The sequence below is a fragment of the Equus caballus genome, chromosome 1, assembly GCF_041296265.1.
Source record: "Equus caballus isolate H_3958 breed thoroughbred chromosome 1, TB-T2T, whole genome shotgun sequence".
Taxonomy (NCBI): Eukaryota; Metazoa; Chordata; class Mammalia; order Perissodactyla; family Equidae; genus Equus; species Equus caballus.
In genome coordinates this window covers 188,372,742-188,389,137 of record NC_091684.1, presented here as the reverse complement: position 1 = coordinate 188,389,137, position 16,396 = coordinate 188,372,742, and positions in this window count along the sequence as shown.

Here is a 16,396-nt window from a genome sequence, read left to right as displayed (position 1 = left end):
ATTTTTAGTCTTCTGCCCATTTTCTGGGCTAAGAAAACCCATGTATGTGAGCCTCAAATGATCGAGCCATGTTTTCTTGGAGAGACTTTTCAACAACCTTTAAATAATTCTATAATTTTTCAGAATTTTAGGTAAGACTCTGAGGACTAATGATTTACTGAAGTTCACAAAGCATTTCTAGGAGCAGGTCAGAATTAGAAAACAAATCCATTTTCCCTGGTAGAAAATATCAGAAAATGATCCTACAGAGACAGATAATTTTTGCTGTGCAATGTGTTATTCAGTCTAGCGAGCATCCTTCTTTATGTTTCTGAAAAAGAATGTTAAATGAGACTCTGTCTTGGTTTTGGCTGAAGCCTCAAAGGCTGAGAAGAAAACAATATTTGCTGAACATCCTTGTCTTCCAAAGTGAGGAATTAGACTCCTATGTTAGAGACGCCAAGGACGTAGTCATCTAGGGTAGGGAAGCCCTGAGTAGAGGAAGCCGAACTGCCCCATCATGGAGGAGGATGGCGAAGTGCTTCCTGTTGACTGTGGGAGGCAGAGCTTGACATGGAGAATTAGGGACCCAATGGACTGGTGTTCTCCTCAGGTCTAAGAGCTCTGAGGGTGAGAAGCCATTGGGCTCTATCAGGTGAAAACTGCCCTTCTACCAATGGCAGGGGTGGTGGCATTTCCTCTGAAGGCTGTGCAGAAGAAGGAAACCTCATTAGAACAGGATTTCAAAGGGGCTGCAGTGATGGTGGTTGGGGGGCTGTTGATAGGATTTCAACAAGATGATCTGTGTGAGGTGGGCTCACAGAGTGTCAGGGCCATGTTGGGGTTTGGAAGAGGCCAGCAGAGTTATAGGTGTCACCTCTGCCCTGGGATGTGCAATGGGAGGCTTCCAGTGGGGGATTCTGAGTTTCTGAGAAACCCACAGAAGAATCCACCAGGCCCAGAGCACAGTCCTCCTGGCCTGTCCCCGATTCCCAAGGGAAGCCATAGAATGGGAGGGAGGAGCAGATAGGCAAGGCGAGGAACCGAAACAGTGACCACAGAGCCTCCCTTGTTGCAGGCATCCTGGGCTGCAGCAGGCTCGAGCTGGGGCATTCAAACTTTAAAGGATGTGCAGGGTTTGATTATTGCTCCGCACTACACATTTCAGACACTGAAAGAGAAATTTCTTTTGGCTAAAAGTGACCTGAGGACTTTTTAGTATTTGAAAGTAGTCAGAAAAATGTTATGGGATTTTCTTGAGATTTCATCCTTGGGCAGAAGAAGAAGCTGCCAGAGAGCAAGTTTAATGGAGTGTGTGTGTGTGTGTGTGTGTGTGCGTGCGTGTGTGTGTGTGAATGGAGGGAGGATAGTAGTGGAATAAATCTATTTGTTTGTACCCTGTGAGGTGATGGAAAGGAAATGGTTATACTTCTGTAGCACCCCGGATAAAATCCATCTAATCCCCATCAAGCTAGCTGGTTCTTCTGGATAAAATAACCACTCCCACTGGAAAGTGAGCATCCCGAGCATCAGTTGGGTGCCTTCTCTCTAACACATCCACAATGTCTGCCATCCACTAGGGGCTCATAAACATTTGTCGGATGAACAGCTGCTTGGGGGTGGTGTCACTCAGCGCCTAAGAGCTTAGGTTCTGCATTTAGAGAAACCCGGGTTCAAATCCCAGCTCTGCCATTGGCCAGCTCTGTCACGTTGGACAATTTTTGAATGTTTCTCTGTGCCTCAGATTGCTGTAGAAATAAGAGTAGTTCTACCTCTCTGGTCTTTTTTCAGAATTACAGGAGATACGTAACAGGATATAAGCAGGTGGCCTGACTCGTTAAGTACTCAATATGTAACAGCCATAGCTTATCACGGTCTGTAAAGTGTTGCTGCATTTCAAACCTCTCATAAAGAGCTCACACTGTGCACAAATACTGTTGATTTGAGTGGAATTTTAGCAAAAAGAAACATGCTACTTTTCAGTGGCAATTAAAATAGTCCCTTCCTTCCTCCCTCCCTACCTTCCGGAGTAACCATATTTCCTAGGGTGAGGTATGGTGAGGTCAGAACAGAGACAAAGCAGAGACAAAGCAGAAAGGGTTTTATAGTCTGTTGTGTTCACAGTTCCCTGGGGAGCACACAGCACAGCACTCAAGGCCACTCAGGGGGAGCACCGGGTGGGTCATGGGGCAGAGGGAGAGGGGGAGCGGTGGGCAGGCGCCTTTGTTGTGGTTTCTGAGGGAAGGACAGCAGGAGCCAGGACAAGCAGGTTTAGGATTGGCTAATCGGAATAATTTCGGTGGGCTCTGGGGCCTAGGGGCTGTCCCTGACGGTCTGGTACCTGGCCCTGGGGCCATCAGTGTGGGTGTACAGTGGCGGGGAGTGTGAGAGCCCATGTGGGAGGTGGTTGGGGCTGTGGACTTAGTTGGCTGCTCAAGAAGGAAAATTGATCCTCCTCTGGCCAGGGCCCCAGATCTGGGTCAAGACAGCACTTAAAAACCTCTATTACTCTACATGGAGTCACATGTTAGCAGGAACTGAGGCCGAAGTTTTCACTGGGTGGGAGAATCTTTCGTGTGTGCGTTGTAAACACTGAGTGTGCAAATGCACTCTGCTGGGCAGGGCGGGAGCCGCCTAACACCATCATCCTCAACTTGCTAACGTGTGAGCTTCTGCTGCCGGGCGAGCCAGAGGGTTATTGGTACCTACTCTTTGCTTGCACAGCACTTTGGGAAACGTTTCAGAATATCTTATGAATGAATCTCGAAGTACTTAGAAGTTGTAAATATGTCTTTTGATACATATTTATTGAACATTTTTCCTCGAAATCATTGGATTTGGGTAAACCATAGATTGGCCCATAAATGTTGAGCCTCTCAGTTTTTCAGGTCAGAAAGTTCTCTCTGCTGCCTGCTTGTCACGGGGCAAAGGGGGCACTGAGGAAACACGGAGGACTATTATATGGTGTTTTTCTTCTGTCTGTTTCTTTGTTTTGTTTTTTGGGAAAAGGGGAAAACAAAAGGAGGTGGAGATAGAGAGTAAGAAGTTCAGTACAGTGTGTAGACTTCTAGTATTTACTGATTACAGCAGAAAACATAAGTCCTCTTGCCTATTATTTAAAAACAGGTCTCAAAATGCATCTCCCACATTCCTATAATGAGTAACAGCTGCATTAGTATTCCAAAGAAAATCTGGGTTATTAGATTTCCATAGTGAAGAATTGTTTCAAAAGACCTTACTTTGCTTTTTAATACTATTTGCAATCTTGATAAATTTTCATATTACTGGCACTAAATTATTTTCAGTTCAACTGGCCACAGTTGGGAATAAACCTAGATTCTGTTTTGAATATGCATACTCTATAAACATCTAATTATATAGCCAGTGCAAAGAGACGGTCTCTGGTTTTTTACACAAACTGTGATAGGAAGGAAATTCAAATATTATAAGACCTATTTTATAAGCTTGCTGTTACCAGACAGATATGTCAAGCCCATTCATATAAAAAATGTCTTTCGTTTCAAAGCTTAAGGTCACTAAGTAAATGCTGTTACAGTATGCAAATAATTCAGATAAAATTTGTAGATTTACAAATGTACTTACCTACCACGTGAAAACTTAGAATGAGCTGTAGGAGTAGTTGTAATAACACGGATAGTATGTTCCCAGAGCATTTTATTCATGAGGTTTGAAACGTTTAAAGAATCCTGGAATATAAAAAGAAGACTGACCGGAGTCCTTTCTCATCTGCTACCAGTGGTGTGACCTTGGGCCGATCCACGTCTCTGGGGTTCAAGTTCCTCCTCTGAGAAAGAGGGAGACATATTAAATAATCACTAAGATTTCTGTTATTACAAATTGCCATGATTTCTTTTTTAGAAGTTAATTCTATTTAGGAAAAAAATAGATAAAATGCGTGGTATAAAATCTGAATTTCATTGAATAGCAGGCAATCAAGAACTTTGTCTTGGCATGAGCTGTTTTTTCAAATAGCTTTGTGGAAGTTTAATTGATATACAATAAACTGTCCATATTTAAAGTGTGCAGTTGGGAACATGTTGACCCTTGTATGCATCTGTGAAACCAGCACTACGAGTTTCCCGTGCGTTTTGTATAATCCTTCTTTTCCTCCCTGCCTTGCCCTGCTGCCCCATGCCCAGGCAACCACTGATCACTTTCTCTTACTGTAGTTTAGTTAGCATTTTATAGAATTTTATAGAAATGGGATCAGCCAGTGTGTATACTTGTTTTTGGTCTGGCTTCTGTCACTCAGCATAATTATTTTGAAATTCATCTGTGTTTTTGCCTGTATCAATAGTTTAATCCTTTCTGCTGCTGAATATTGTTCCTTTGTAAGAACGTCACAGTTTATTCACCTGTCAGTAGACATTTGCATTGTTTCCAATTTTTATCTAAAACAAATAAAGCTGTGGTGGACATTCCTGTGTGTCTTTGTGTGGACGTGTGCTGTCTCTTGAGTAAATATCTAGAAGGGAATGGCTAGATCACATGGTAGATATCTTTTAAGAAACCACAAAACTATTTTCCAAAGTGCTGATACCGTTTTGCGTTCCCACCAGTAGTGTACAAGTTCCAATTCATTTTTTTTTCTTTTTTTCCTTTTTTACATAGGCACCTGGGCTAACAACTGTTGCCAATCTTTTTTTTTTTTTTTTCTGCTTTATCTCCCCAACGCCCCCCCCCCCCCCCCCACCGTACACAGTTGTATATCTTAGTTGCAGGTCCTTCTAGTTGTGGGATGTGGGACGCCGCCTCAACGTGGCCTGACTAGCGGTGCCATGTCCACGCCCAGGATCCGAACCCTGGGCCGCCACAGCGGAGCACGCCAACTTAACCACTCAGCCACAGAGCCGGCCCCTCCAATTCTTTCACATCCTCACCAACAGCTGCTATAGTCAGCTGTTTAAATTTTAGCCATGCAAGTGGGTATGAAGTGGTATCTCATTGTGGTTTTAATTTGCATTTTCCTAGTGACATATTGTTACCAAAACCAAAGTGGGTTCCCTCCTGGCGAGTTAAATCAGACTCTCTACCAGAAGTAGTTGTCTCACAGAGTAACTTATATCTGCAGCAAATAGGAGACCATGAGGGATCATTTCCAGAGTCATGGTGTCTCTGAACAAAGCGTAGCAGGGACATTCATTTCAGAAGGAGAACAAATATTCAAAAGGAAGAGGTGGGTATTCACTTGTTCAGGCTCAGTTGGAAAACATGCTTCCACATGCACTAAGGTAAGAGGCCTAAGCTCCTCCTGGAGAGATCTTAGCATTAAAAATAAGGCAAAGGTCATAGAGGACATGCTCAGGCTTGGTCTGGCTCAGGGTGGTTGGTGATTACATCTCCTTAAACATAGCAAAAGGGAGAAAAACAGTTTGGAAAAAGTTAAATGCTTCTAAACTCACCCTTGAGTTCCTTGGGGCAACTAGTCAGTGACGATATGATGTCAAGAATCTTTGCATGTGTTTACTTGGCCTCTGTATATCTTCTTTATTGCAGCACCTGTTCAGATGTGGGGTTTTTTCCCATATTTAATTGGATTATTTGTTTTCTTATTATGGAGTTTCGAGAATATATAATTCTTTATATATTGAGGATATTCTTACTTTTATGACTTGTTAGGTATGACTGCAGCAGAGATCAGCCGAGGGCTAATTACCCTCAATACTGAGGTGAGACCCTTCTTTGGCTCTTTCTTTGGCCTTGGGTCGTTTCCTTAAGAACACATGTGGATGAGTAATCAGCCGAAACCTGGAGAGGAGCTCTCGGCAGCTCTCCGAAGTTCCCTTCCCAGGCAGTTTTTTCTTCTCTGTCCTCTGTCCTGAGAATTCTAGCTGCTTTGATCTTATCCACTCAGGGAGTCACCGGCCACCTCCTGGTTTCCCCTCCCTGGTTTCCATTGTTGGAAACAACACAGTAAACGAGGGCAGTTTCAAGGCTTGTTTCATTTGCTTCCTGTCTCTTAGGAGTCACTGTTCTTTGTTATCCGTTGTCTAGAGCCTTGAAAAAGTTTCTACATGTTTCTGTCATTGTTTTATTCTTCCTTCAGGCAGGAGGATAAATTTGGTCCCTTGTACTTCATTTTGACCAGAACTGGAGTGATTCTTAATTGTTTTTTCCTCTGAAGTTTGCATAAAGCCTTGCTGTGAGACACTGGCCATATTTACTTGCTCGCAATCTCACTACGGTTAGCATTTTGCGCCTTCCTCCAGTTCTCTCTAGCTGTCTTTTTCATCAACAGTTTTATTGAAATAAAATACACATAGCATTTAAATCCTACAATTCAATAGTTTTCAATAAAGTCACAGATTTGTGCAACTATCACCACAGTTGCCTGTAGAATATTTTTATCATTGTAACAAGGAACTCTATACCCTTTACCTATCACCCTTCCACCCCGGATTCCCCCTTTCCCCCTGCCTGGGGGAAGCAACCACTGATTCACTTTCTATCTCTATAGACTGTCTATTCTGGTCACTTCATATAAGTGGAATCATATAATATTTCATCTTTTGCGATTGACTTCTTTCATTGAGCATAATGTTTCCAAGGTTCATCCATGTTGTAGCGTGTACCAGTACTCCATTCCTTTTTATAGCCAAATAATATTCTCTGTATGGATATATCAGATGTTGTTAATCCACTCATCTGTTGATGGACATCTGGGTTGTTTCTACCTTTGGCTATTGTGAATAGTGCTGCAGTCAACATTCATACACACGTATTTGTTTGAGTAGCTGTTTTTAATTATTATTAGTGTATATCTATGACTGGAATTGCTGGGTTGTGTGGTAATTCCATGTTTAACTTTATGAGGAACTGCCAAACTGATTTCCACAGTGGCTGCATCATTTTACTTTCACACCAGCTACATACAATGTTTCCACTTTCTCCATATGCTCGTAAATACTTTACTATTTTCCGTGTTAAAAAAATCATAGCTATCCTAGTGGTTGTGCAGTGGTATCTCGTAGTTTTGATTAGCATTTCCCTAATAAATAATGATGTTGCGCATATTTTCATGTGCTTGTTGGTCATTTGTATATCATCTTTGGAAAAATGTCTATTCAACTGCTTTGTGCAGTTTTTAATCAGGTTGTTTGTTGTTGAGTTATAAAAGTTCTTTATATATTCTGGATACTTGATTCTGGATATTTGATCAGCAAAAATTTTCTCCCATTCTATGGGTTGTTTTTTTACTTTGTTGATAGTATCCTTTGATGTACAAAAGCTTTTTTAATTTTGATAAAACTCAACTTATCTATTTTTTAAAAAATTGCTTGTGCTCTTGGTGTCATATCTAAGAAACCATTGCTAAACCCAAGGCCATGAATATTTACCCTTATGTTTTCTTCTAAGAGTTTTATAGTTTTTAGTACTTACTTTTAGGTCTTTGATCCATCTTGAGTTAATTTTTGGAAGTGGTATGAGGTAAGGGTCCAACTTTATTCTTTTGCATGTGGCTATCCCATTGTCCCAGAACTATTTGTTGAAAAGACTATTCTTTCCCCATTGAATGATCTTGGTACCCTTGCTGAAAATCAGCTGACCATAGATATATGGGTTTCTTTATGCACTCTAAATTCTATTCCATTGGTCTATATATTTACCCTTATGCCAGTACCACACTGTTTTGATTACTGTAGCTTTGTACTAAGTTTTCATATTGAGAAGTGTGAGTCTTCCTACTTTGTTCTTCTTTTTCAAGCTTGTTTTGGCTATTTTGGATCCCTTACAATTCCATATGAATATTAGAATCAACTTGTCAATTTCTACAAAGAAGTCAGCTGAAATTCTAACAGAGTTTACATCAAATCAATAGGTCAATGTGAGGAATATGGCCATCTTCATATTAAGTCGTCTAATTCATGAACATGAGAGGATTTCTATTAATTTAATTTTGCTTTAATTTCTGATAATGTTTGTAGTTTTTAGAGTATAAGTTTTGTGCTTCTTTTGCTAAATTTATTCCCAAGAATTTTACTTTTCTGATGCTATTATAAGTGGAGTTTTTAAAATTTTATTTTTAAATTGTTCATTGTAAGTGTATAGAAATATAATTGATATTTGTATATTGATCTTGTATCTTGCAACCTTGCTATAGTCTTTAGTTAATTCTAATAGTTTTTTGGTGGATTCCTAAGGATTTTCTAGATACAAGATAATGTCATCTGTGAATAGAGTTAGTTTTACTTCTTCCTTTCCAATCTGGGCAGCTTTTATTTCTTTTTCTGGTCTAATTACTTTCTCTAGAACTTCTAATATGTTGTTGAATAGAAGTGGCGAGGGCAGATACCCTTAACTTGTTCTGGATCTTAGAGGGAAAGTATCCAGTTTTTCACCATTAAACATTATGCTAGTGTGGATTTTTCATAGATGCCCTTTATCAGGTTGTGGAAGTTCCCTTCTGTTCCTGGTTTGTTGGGTGTTTCCGTCATGAAAGGGTGTTGAGTTTAATCATATTCTTTCCTACTTCTATCGAGATGACCATGTGGTTTTTGTTTTCCACTCTGTTGATAGAGTATAATATGTTAATTGATTTTCAGATGTTAAACTAAGCTTGCATACCTGTGATAAATTCCACTTGGTCATGGTCTATAATTCTTTTTATATGTTGCTGGATTCAGTTTGCTGGTATTTTGATGAGGGTTTTACATACATATTCATAAAAGATATTGGTCTGTAGTTTTCTTTCCTCATGATGTCTTTGTCTCATCTTGGTACCAGGGTAGTACTAGTCTTATAGAATGAGTTGGGAAGTATTCCTTCCCCTTCTAATTTTCGGAAGAGTTTGTGAAGAATTGATATGCATTCTTCTTTAAATATTTAGTAGATTTCAGCAGTAAAGCTGTCTGGACCCGGGTTTTTCTTTGTGGGTAACTTTTTGATTATTAATTTAATCTCTTTATTTGTTGTATATCTATTCAGATTGTCTATTTTTCTTGAGTCAGTTTCAGTAGTTTGTGTCTTTCTAGGAATCTGTCAATTTTATATAAGTTATCTAATTTATTGGCATACAACTGTTTGTTACTGAAACCAAAGTGGGTTCCCTCCTGTCGAGTTAAATCAGACTCTCCACCAGAAGTAGTTGTCTCACCAAGTAAAGCATATTTGCGGCAAATAGGAGACCATGAGGAATCATTTCCAGAGTCATGGCGTCTCCCAACAAAGGGAAGCAGGGACATTTATTTTGGATGAGGAATGAATATTCAAAAGGGAAAGGTGGGTACTAACTTGCACAGACTCAGTTGGAAAACATGCTTCCACACACACTGCAGGTGATGGTAAGAGGCCCAAGCTCCTCCTGGAGAGACCTTAGCATTAAAAATAAGGCAGAGGCCATAGACACAGCTCTTGTGGGGAAGCCTGGTCTGGTTCAGGGTGGTTGGTGATTGTGTCTCCTTAACATAACAAAAGGAAAAAGAACAATTTGGAAAAAGAGTTAAAATATCCAAATTTACCCTCGAGTTCCTCGGGGTAACGAGTCAGTGACATGTCCACGTATTCTTTTATAAACCTTTTTATTTCTTGAGTGGTGGTAGTAATGTCCCCTCTTTCATTTCCAATTCTGGTAATTGGAGTCTTCTCTCTTTTGGTGAATCTAGCTAAAAGTTTGTCAATTTCATTGCCTCTTTTTCAAACAAACATAATAATCGCACTTATAGTTTCTTATATTCCTATTTGTGTGTGTGTCTCTGTGTGTATGTTTTATATTTAACTTTTTAACCTAACTAGAATTCATTTCGGTATAGGATATGAGGGAGGAATCTCACATTTTTTTTCTTTTTGTGAGGAAAATTGTCCCTGAGCTAACATCTGTTGCCAATCTTCCTCTTTTTGCTTGAGGAAAACTGTTGCTGAGCCAACATCCAGGCCAACCCTCCTCTATTTTATGTGGGATGCCACCCCAGTATGGTCTGACCAGTGGTGCCAGGTCTGTGCCTGGGATCTGAACCTGTGAACCCCGGGCCACCCAAGTGGAGCACACAAACTTAGCCACTATGCCACTGGGCTGGCCCCCTCACTTTTTATTTTAAAATAGTTAACCAGTTATTCCAGGGCCACACTGAATATTTTCTCTCTCTCCATTAATTCAAAATGTCACTTAATTGTACACTACATTTTTATGTATACTATGGATTATTTCTAGGCTTATATTCTCTTGTGTAATCATATCTACCAATTCTTATGACAAATATCACTTTTTATTTCTTATTATTTTAGCATTTTAAAAACATCTAGTGGCTAGAAAAAAAACTTCCTTCTCATTATTCCTTAAATGTTTTTTGTTGGCTATGTCTATCAATTTATATTCTGGCTGATCGTTAGAATCACTTTGTCACATCACCTCTGTTCCCGCTGCACCTCCCTCCCCAAATATCCTTTAAGAGTTCATTTGATCTGAAATAAATTCATGTGATATTCTGAGAAGGACTGACATTTGTTGTGTTGAGCAGACACATCATGGGTGCTCTTCTACCCTTTGATTATGTTTAGTGTCGATGGCCACGAGACTCCCGAGCTTCGTGAAGCGTAACTATACAATTATCCTTGACTCTTTCCTTACGGCAGTATTTCTCAGGTCTTCTCTTCTTCCCTTCCTCTTCCATTACGACTTTATCTCTGAACAATCCCTGCCAATCTGCCTCCTTCCCCTTCGAGTTTTTCACAGTTAAACAATCATCTTTGTATATTTCCTTCTTAGAAGCCATGGTAACTACCAATTGCTTAATTCAACCAAATAGGCTTTTACTCTGATTCCAAAAATTTGTTTAGTTGTCATCTAGGATCTGTCTCAATCCTGCCCTAAACCCGCACACAATTCCTTTCTCTCCCCAACTCAAAATTTGTATTCCTCACCTACTACTTACTGGCATATAATTTCTTTCTCTTTCTTTCTTTCTTTCTTTCTCTCTCTCATTTTTTTTTAATGAGGTAACATTGATTTATAACACTATATACATTTCAAGATTGCATAGTATATTTCAACTTCTGTATAGACTACATTGTGTTCACCATCAAAAGTCTAGTTCCCATCCATTACTGTACAAATGTGCCCTTTTACCCCTTTTACCTCCTGCCCCCCTTCCCCTCCGGTAACCACCAGTCTGTTTTCTGTACCTATGTGTTTGTTGCTGCTGTTTTGTCTTTCACATATGAGTGAAACCATACAGTATTTGTCTTTCTCCATCTGACTTATTTCACTTAGCGTAATATCCTCAAGTTCTATCCATATGCAATTCACCAATGTTTGCCTACGGCAGATCACACAGACACACTGTCTTGCAGTATTTATTTCTTACCCTCTTCTATCAAAATGCATATCCTCCCCATCTTCCAACCCTTGCTCAAAACACACTTGAGACAGGAAGTAAGTCCATTTTAAAGCTACTCCAGTCATTCAGCAGCTTTTTGTGATGATATTTATCTAGTTGTAATTGATTGTCCAGAGATGCCTTATTTAAGAAGTGCAATATATAAGCATGTATTATATATAAGATTATGATTGCTTTTATAAATTTGACTCACCACTGGATTCATTTAAATGTTAGCTTATGTTTTCTGGAAGCTATAAAGATTTAAACTGGGAATTATTGTTTATAAGAGTGTGAAATATCTATGTACTTATAAATCAATAATTACAAATAAATAAAATGAGTTGCTTCAAAGACATGAAAGAATATAAATGTTAGTATGATTTAAATTGTACCAAAATTTGTTATTTAATATTTTGGCATTATATCTTCTCTCTAAAGCTATTCTTGGGTATTTATTTTTGCCAAATACCTACTGTGGGCATAGTTTTTCAAACTCTCCCTGTAAATGCAGTCCATGAGGGATAATGGATTAAAATCATTATGCCATTAGAGGACTTTCTGACCTAAATTCACGCAGAGTGGGCATTGACAGAGAGAGTACAGAGGACAATAAGAACAGAGAACGACCTTCTTCCTCGTATGGGAATCAGAGATGTCTTCCGGTAGATGATACTTAAACTGAGTCTTGAGGGAGAGAGAGATGAGCATACCAAAAATAGTAAAGGATGTATGTGCAGAAACCTGAATGTGAGAATGTGACAAATGAGAGAAACTGCTAATATTCAGTACTGCTGGAGCAAAGGATGCATATGGGACCACGAGGGAGACATGGCCAGAAAGCCAGCCGGGGCCAGATTAGGAAGAGCTTTGTAAACTATACCACAGAGTTTGGCCTTTATGATATAGGCAATGGGAACATGCTCCTAGTGTATTTTATGGAGGTGACAACTCAAATCCTGCTTCTTATACAATGTGCAAGGCAACCCTGAAAAAAAAATGCATGGGTCTCCTCTTATGAGAAGAGGTCAGCAAATCAGGTTCACAACTGACTTCAATTTTCCTGAGTTCCTTAGATTTCGTTCCTTTGTAAAGTACTTTTATCTTGTTTTCAAAGATCCAAAGTATAGAATTGTTTACTTGTTTCCAGCAGCTATTTTTTCCCTCCGCAGATTGTCCCTGTCTTTGAATGTGCCTTTCGAGATGGCATTTTCCAATTTGATTCTCAGGAGCAAGGCTCCGAGCATGAAAAACATGAATTTTTTTCTTAGAAGCAAGAGAGATTTCCTTTTTCCTGATGAACACAGGCGGTTTCAGGATGTATCAACGCTGAGAGCCATTTACAGTCAAAAGTTCTTTTGATCTTTGCGAGTCCTAGAGGGAAGAGGAGATTAATGTCTCATGTCATTCCCTGGATCAGATTGCAGGAAGGATTTGTAACTATGATGAATGTTTCAGTCTCAAATTTAAGGGAAACTTACACCTTTGGCTACATCTGTGCAGTGTGACAGTGTGACTGAGAAAGAACCCAGGGCCTGGGGGTGGGGCTGGGAGGCTCACTGCTTGCGTGGGGATGCAGTGGAGGAGTGGGGTGTGTTCCGGAATTTTAAAATTCATGAAACTTTTAAAAGTTACTTTGTGTAATTGTAGAGCTATTTCCTGAGGGTTTTTGCTTTGTGTTGATTTTGGTGCAAAATCAAAAAGACTAATAACGAAGCTGGGAGGAAGATGCTCCAACTGGTGGGGAATGAGGGGTAAAGACAGGAGGTCCCGGGTCTTCGCTGTGGAAGATGCACTCTCCCTGGAATACGGAAGTCGCACATCAGACTCGCCGGCTGCTCATTTCCTCCCCAGGTCTGTGTGGCTAACACTCATCGTTCACGCTGCAGCTTGGGAGGAAAGGTGACAAAGAAGGGAAGAGAAAGGAGAGGGGAGCCTAAGAGTTGAAGGGGTGATTTTGTGCTTCTAACAGGTATAGACAGGAGATGAACAGTGAATGAGTGAGCAAGCTCAGGAGAGGAAATGTACACTTTGTAAAGTGGCCTGTGCCCTTTGATTTTTTTTCCTTTTGATTGTTTCTTTTAATTCTCACTTAAAGCTCTTTTCAAAATAGCAGCTTAATGTGTCCTAGAGGAGATAAGGGAAAGAGATTTGTTTGAATTAAAATCTGGGCCAAAACTTTAAAAGGAGAATGGTGTATCCTTGGGGTCTTGACAAGGTCTTGGTAATAGGAGCCACAGTGAGCAAGTTCTGAGGAGGTGGTGACCTTTCAGAAGTAAGGGAGGATCGCTGGCTCATACTGTCCTCCTTTCCATCCCCACCGCACTCCCCCCCAGCAGCTCTTCTCTGCTTAAAACTGGAAGGGGTTTGTATTAATATGGGAGGCTATTTCCTTGGAAAAGCCTCTTAGACCTTAAATAACTAACAAGAGACTGTTTTGACAGGGTTCATGAAAATGGCATCAGGAAAAGGAAATTACTTGCTTTAATAACTCCGAGATTATTGGTGTTAAGTGTTTTGCATTCTTTTTGGTGATTTGCGTACAGATGGGGCCATGTGGACTCAGAACTGTGTTACTTTGTGTTTCTTCCCCTTTCTACCGCTATGAGAAAATGAGTCAGATATGCAGATCAAGTTGTCCTAAAAAAGCCAGTGATTTTAATTAGTTTTGAGGGAGCAGTTAACCTAAATACAGCATTGGGATTAGAGTTGGGAGGATATTGTTCTCCTTAACTGGTTTTATCCTGGCCTGGCAAAGCTTCTACATTGCTATAGGATTTTAGAGCCGAAGGTGCTTAGAAATCCTCTGGTCCAGGCGGATCAGGACTTCCAGTCTCCTGACTTTGGGTCAACTTTTCCCATTATGTTGCGCTTTCTCTCTTTAGCAAATGTGAAACACAGCAGCTATCAGTTAAGTTTAGGGAACTTAAAAAGTAGATGAGCACGGCTAAAGAAAGTCATCCTGCCAATTTAGAAGGTTTCAGGTCTTCTACAGATGTTGCAATCAATTCGTGTGTTATTACCTGAATGTCAGAATTATTGCACTGGGCATCTCTAAACCTCTCTGTGTAGATTCGAGGACTCTTGAATCTTTGAAGCCTTTTGGGAACATATCTTGACATTTCAAATATATAGATACAGAATCGTACCAATGTTAACCTTGCTGAGCTTCAAACTCTTCTCTGTAAAATGAGTATTAAAAATCGTCCTTTTCCCTTTCAAGACTCAGAGCTTTTTGTTCATCCTCCCACCTATCTAGAAGACTCTGCTTCTTTTCTTCACTTTTCCTTCCTTGAAAACTCAGCTCCAATCCTAATTCCTCAAGTTTACTGATCTTTTCAGTAATGGTACCCTCGAGAGTACTATTCAATTCTTTTGGCAAGTAATGTCACTACATGGTGTGTTTTTTTAAACTGTGGTTATTTCCTGTTATGTAACTTTTAACATTTTGATTCCTTATTTAAGCTCAAGATTACAAGCTTTTAGAGAGTGGAAACCACGACCTCTCCAACTTTGCATTTAATCTAATGCATCCCAGAGTGCTTAGCATATATTATATGTTTAGTACATAATTGTAATTTTGATTTTATATTGCTGTAGGATTTTTCTTTCTTTTACAAAAATGCTTTTATAAAAGCTTAGCAAATGCAAATGTACATTAAGACACTTATTTTTAAAATGTAGCACATTATTTTCTTAATTGGATCTCTTTTATTTCTTAGTTTGAAAGTATATCTATAACATTATATCTGTAAAATTAATATCTACGATAATAATTTACCTTATTTTTTAAATAAATGCTAGCATTATAAAAATACAATTATTATCTTTGGTGACAGTTTCTAAGCTCAAAATTTTAAAACACTTTGAATCTGTGTTTAACTATGGGATTTTGATACTAAATTTAAAATTCTACTGACAATAAAATGTCAACTCCTACATAAACAGAAAATAAGGTATTTTTATTGAAGAGATTCGAGAAACCCCGTCAATTCAGAAGAGATCAAAATGAGAGAATCCATTGTTCCATACCTACCAGATAAAATAGGGTACTACAATCAATACAAAGGTAGCTAGTATTCACGTGGAATAAGAGTCACCTGAAACTTTATGAGGCGAGGAGTCTGAAGCTTTATGCGATTTATCTTCCAACGTCTGGGAAAGGTTATTTCACATATGTTTCATTAAGACATCTAACGTACTTGCTAGTTTTGGCTCATCAGATTCAATCAGCATAATGTCATCAACGTAATGGACCACTGGATTCTTTTTCTATTGTTGGTGTAACAAGTTTCTACAAACTTAGTACCTTAAAACAATACAAATCAATTATCTTACAGTTTTAGTGGTCAGAAGTCCTAAAATCAAGATGTCGGCAGGGCTATGTTCCTTCTGGAGGCTTTAGGGGGAAATCCAATTCCTCGTGTTTTCCAGCTTCTCTAGGACACCTGCATTCCTTAGTGCCTCCTTCATCTTTAAAGCAAACAGGATAGCATCTCCAAATCTCTCTCTTTGCCGCGTCCCTCTCTCTCAATCTCTCTCTGACTTCTGATTCCATCAGCACGTCTCCTTCATTCTCTCTCTGACTCTGATTCTCCTGTCTCCTCTCACAGTGACTTTGTGGTTAAACTGAGCCCACCTAATTAGTTCTGGATAATCTCCTACCTCAACATTCTTAATTCAATCACATCTGCAAAGTCTCTTTTGTCATGTGGGTAACATGTTCACAGGTTTGGGGAATTAGGATGTGGATATCTTTGTGGACCACTTTTCTACTACCACGACCAGCATGCAATTGTGTGGGATGTCCAGGTGATGAGATCCCTGTGGACTGTGTTATGGCAGTGAACAGAGTTGATGTAGTTCTGAGGCATACTGATGGCCCTTCTAAGTAGAGCAAAGTTTCTTGTTATGATTCTTAATTATTATGGAGGAAAAAAAAGCAGTTGCTAGGTCAATAGCTGCAAACCAGGTACCAGAGTTGGTGTTTGCTCCAATGTAAATACTGTATTTAGAAAACAGCTACAATGGAGCTTCTACCTGATAACTTTATGAGGATCCATGCTAATTCTCCAAAATTTGTC